General features: G+C 33.6%; 1 long non-coding RNA gene across 1 annotated transcript; it reads left to right on the top strand.

Annotated features, from left to right (window-relative positions):
* Window positions 1-3601: 3601 nt before the first annotated feature.
* LOC123308367 lies at window positions 3602-3976 on the top strand. Its single transcript, XR_006537114.1, has 2 exons — window positions 3602-3647; window positions 3883-3976. It is a non-coding gene; the product is annotated as an uncharacterized LOC123308367 (long non-coding RNA).
* The last annotated feature ends 1356 nt before the right edge of the window (window positions 3977-5332 follow it).

Genomic DNA, 5332 nt, shown 5'->3' with positions numbered 1-5332 from the left:
CGACCACAACTCACATATGGATCGGCGGCATGGGGCTTCGCAGCCAAGACCCACATCAAGAGAATACAGGCCACTGAGAATAAACTCCTTAGAATGGCGATGGATGTACCCTGGTTTGTTAGGAACAAACAAATCTACAAGGACTTGGAATGGGAACCAGTTACAGAATTTATGAAGAGAAAGGCGGAAAGGATATTCGACAAAGCCAAACAACATCCAAATGAGGAACTACGAAGATTAGTCGACTACGATCCAACAGAAGAAGCTAGAAGGTCAAGAACCTACCACCGAAGACCGAGAGATCAGTTAAGGATTTAAATGTAACCAAAGAAGAGCTTAACCTATAAAAGCTATAGGCAGCATACAACTATCAACACGACTATGATCGTGTGAGAGTCCAGAAACCATAAGAGTCAACTGGTTAATAGGCAAAATGCCCGGAACCTATGAAGAAGCAGTTAAGGGTTTTTAGTGGGTCTCGAGCTCAGAGAGTGAGAATCCCCACACTGTTCCCCCTCAGCAGAGGGTGTGTTCGTCTGTTTGCAGATTTTCCCCCTGCTACACCAAAAAAAAAAAAAAAAAAACTCCTAAGGATCTGGAGGGGGTAATGACAGTTTGGGGCAGGAACAAATCAGACAAGAGCTAGTAATAGTACTTTTCGGAAATGTTTGACCAATTACAAGGCAGGTAGCAATCGTAGGTTTGGTTATAAAATAATACAGGAAATGAAACTTTTTATTATAATAGTTCATAATGAAATCTTTATTCGTTGATGTTTTATCCTTAGATTTTTATTTTTTCCTTTTTTACATTAAAATTTCATAATTTTTTTCCTTTATTTTATGTTAGCTACTAAACTGACGAAAATGCTACTAGTTGAACACAAATATTCAAAATCAATTCAGTATATATATATATATATATATATATATATATATATATATATTCTTTTGAATGTCAGCAATACATTTTTAGTTATCAAACAATATAGCAGATGTATGAGTTTTAGCAAAGGTTAGTGTAACGGGGTACCATGCAATTCGGAGTATGATACAAGAGCTTAGGGAAAAACCTCAGTAAAAAAACCCTGTCTCCCCGTGAGTAGTGTAGTGATGACAAATTTGTTTACAGAATAAGCTTTTAATACTGAAGGGCTTCCTTTCCATTGACATAAAAATTTCTTCATTCTCCTTCCATTTCGAAATAATATCTGAAACAAAGAAACAGAGCTGAAAACGAGAAAAGAAAGTGAATAATAAAGCCTTCATCCAAACTTATTCCAAGACTTGATGATGAATGAAGAAAAAAATAAATAATCATAGGTACATAACTTGTTTTTCAATTGCATTGGGAGGAATATCATCTCTGCGTCAAAAGTCTTCTGCTGATCTTGGTGGAGGATCACCCTCGTTGTTAGAAATGCCTTCAGTACTCAAATTAATAATAGCCAAATCTTGCTTTTGACTGGGAGGGTCTTTCGACCAGGTCCAGTCTTCCAAGTGATGATTCTTCTATTCTTCAGTTGGTCGAGGAACGCTACAGGACCCTTATTTTGGGGAATCATCTCCCATAGATAAACCAGTGGTTATTCAGTAGAAAATTGAAAAAACGGGGAAGAAATTCAAAAAACTTCTGACACTTCATTGACAATTTGTCAATGCTTAATGAATCAATTCAGTAATGCGTAGTTATTGAGGTCAATCTGGTCGTTGAGTAAATCCGGCGATAACTTACATTTATCGAACTTTCTAAAACTCAGATGATCAGTAACATATCAGTTATGTTTTCTTGAGAGATCTAATAGGGAACTTTGTAACGTATTATTTTTCTGTAACCATTGCGTGTTTGATACAATACTATACATTTTGTAAATTCCATATTCCCGCTACATGACATCTACGTAAAATATTTGTAACATTGTTCTTTATTTGCCATGTATCACTTTGAGATCTTGGAGAGAGCATGACACCATAAGCATTTTAACTACCGTCGAGGGCGCTGCAATACGTAAACAAATAGGGAGGATTGTGAGAAATACTATTGACATCGTCATTTTGATAAGTGGATATGTATTTATTATCATTTAGTTTATGAAATATTTTCAGTTTTTGTACGTTTTGTCAGCTGAATAGTGAATTACTGAAAAAGAAGTGCAGATATTGAACGTCTAATTTTGTATTTGGGTATCACATTGATTTTTCAGTGAAATGATGTGTTATTGAAAAAAAAGTGCTATGGATATCGAACTGTAGGTCAATAAATCATTTGCCGTATTTTCATAGCAGTCGAATGGAACATATAATAGGCTATATTTTTAATTATATCCAGTATACATATCCAGCATACAAATTATATTTGAATATATATCTAATGAGCTGTTTGGTGCAGATTATTTATTATATGGGTTATTTCCTCACATGCTGGCATGTACCTCATTTGTAAAAATGAATGAATAATTATTTATTTATTTATCATTATGATTTGAATTTTGTTCAGAAGGATATGCATATAGCATTCTTTTTATTCTCACAACGCATAGAACATAGGCAAAATTTATCTGAAATCTTTTTTACCTAAGCCTAAAGGTTATTGAACTGTTGATTAATATTTTTATGGAATGCATGAAAGTGCAAAGACCTGTTCTAATCTTTCTTCGAGAAATGTTGTTATAAACCTAGCAGTTATAATGTAATTTATTCTTTTCGTTCTTTTCTATAACCTTGTACATTTATCTTTGGACATCATTTTTGTAATTTGAAATTTATGAAAACATATTGTTATAGAGCATGAGTCTATTCGTTCACATACCTCACCGAACTGAAATGAGATGTTTTGGAATTTTCTTTTCAACAATGATTGATAAAAACACACTATTTGAAAAATCAAAATTCGAATTAATTTCCATAATGTTTTTGTTGAAGCGTTCTCAACAACAAATGTTTTTTTATATCACAGGAAGGTAACACATAAAGATCTTACACGAAACATATATTTGCATGATCCAATGTTTGAACTCTTTATGCTCTTTTCAAAAAGGAAATGTGTTCCTGGTTTGAGGCGGGCATAGCTGCTATATAACTGTTCCATATTCGTGCTCTGAATGCTTTATTTAGGTTACAAAACAAGGAACACTGTAAATATTTCTGCTATATAGCTGCTCTGTAATGTGGTCACCTGGGAAGACTCAGTTTCTGACTTTTAGTTTCTCTATATCTAAAATTCGAAGTCTTCGTGGAAGTTGTGCAGATTTTTGCTTTCATATTTTTGTTTCGGTACCCACAGTGTACCTTCACCCACCTGAAGATGCTATTATTGTGATGGCGAAACACATGTCGTGGTTTAAAAACTGATTTCGTGAAAATTGTATAATCTGTTTTAAGTTCAATTATGGGTACCGTAAAACGGGGTTACTTTGAACCACGTGGCTACTTTGAACAAAAAATAAATTTCGTTATATTGACTCATATTGAAATAATCATTAGGCTTAGCGACATCTAGTTTTCACCACTCAATTCGTCACACATTCAAGAATGGTATGGCCACACTGGTATGAAACTTATTTGTATGAAGTAGGTAATCTCGGCATTTCATTTCTAATCTAAAAAAGTAACGTTCGAAAAGGTGTGCAAACTTCTGTTGCTGCAGCCGTAAGTATTTACACTAAATGTTCACAAAATATATTTGCTACAACAATACATTTTCATAGCAGAGCTATATTGAAACAATTTGAAATATTACAACTTACTTTTTTTGTATGAATTTTTTATTACAACAATGAGGTTAGACATCGTTTTCGGGGTTACTTTGAACCGTGTTCAATGAAGCCCTAGCACTTGATCAATGAAGCCCCAGTTACGAATTAGCTCTATTATTATCTTGCAGAAAATGGTCCGCTCTTATAAAAGAAAAATTGGAGCAAGAAAATATGCCAACTTTACACCAGAAGCCTTAGAGAAAGCTCTAAGTGAAATAAAATCAAACAAGAAGTCTTTGCGTGAAGCGTCCAGAACATCTGTTAGTTCCTTTCATTTTTTATTATGTTAGAATTCTGTTGTTGATAATAAAATACCTCATTTTATGTAAATTGTGTATTTCTGTTGAATAAATTTTTTTTTCTTCCGAAAACAAGAAGTTTCTAGTTTTGAAGTGTTCAAAGAAACCTTATCTGTGGAGTTACATCGAAATTGCATGGTTTCATTATATGCTTTCAAAGTAACCCCGACTGCGGGGTTACTTTGAACAGCCACAAATTAATTGAAAAAAAATGTTATTGATCGTTTTGAGCTCTCATTTTTTTGTCATTAGAAAGGTCGAACTGACGCCCGTAACATATATTTTTTTGGAATTTTTCATTCACTGCCTTACTGAAGATATATAGATTCAAAACAAAAAACCGTTCAAAGTAACCCCATTTTACGGTAACATGGAAAATATATCGACTTTTTCATTCAAATAGAATGAAAAAATTATCGGGTAAAGTCCTGCCCTGAGGATGGCCATGTAAATGGCCGAAAGCTTGGCACTATTGAATAAAGAACTGTGACAAAGACCAAACTGACTTTTTACCCGATAATTTTTTCATTTTACTTATTCAATTATGGATTTCCATCAAGTATCGGCCACGTCAATTCAATTTTGTCTGACGCCAAAATAATATTCAGACATAAAAGCAAACGTGAATGATTCAAAGGCACTATGGAATTGCGTAAATAAAATAACTAATGATGGCAAATCAAAAACAAATATAAATTACATCGAAACTGATGATAACGTAAAGATCGAGAGTAGTCAGGAGATGTGCGAGCATTTCAATGAATACTTCAGTAAAATAGGAGAAAATTACGCTAATAAAATATCTGTGCCAAACGATTTCACAGAAAGAAACAAATATGTAGATAAAACATTCTTCTTGCTACCAACCGATAAAGAAGAGGTAGTGAAAACTATAAAAAGTCTCAAATCGAAAAAATCAGGCGGACATGATGGTATAAGAGCAGAAACTTTAAAGGAAATACAAAAAGAAATATCTGAGCCACTTACTCACATAATAAATAAGATCTTTGAAAAGGCCTGTTTCCCAAATATACTGAAATTAGGAGTAGTTAAACCCTTATTCAAAGGTGGTGATAGAAGTCGTATGGTAAACTATAGACCAATTACTCTAATTTCCAATATAGCTAAAATCCTTGAAAGATTGATAAAGGTTCGAATGGAGGCTTTCTTGAACAAATATGATATCATATCAGGAAATCAGTTCGGGTTTCGTTCAGGTATGTCGACCGAAGACGCTATACAGAAAGCAACAGCGAAAATATATGAAAACATGGACAAA

Source organism: Coccinella septempunctata, chromosome 1, assembly GCF_907165205.1.
Source record: "Coccinella septempunctata chromosome 1, icCocSept1.1, whole genome shotgun sequence".
Lineage (NCBI taxonomy): Eukaryota > Metazoa > Arthropoda > Insecta > Coleoptera > Coccinellidae > Coccinella > Coccinella septempunctata.
The sequence above is the reverse complement of the archived record's forward strand: the minus strand, read 5'-3'. Positions and strand labels throughout refer to the sequence as shown.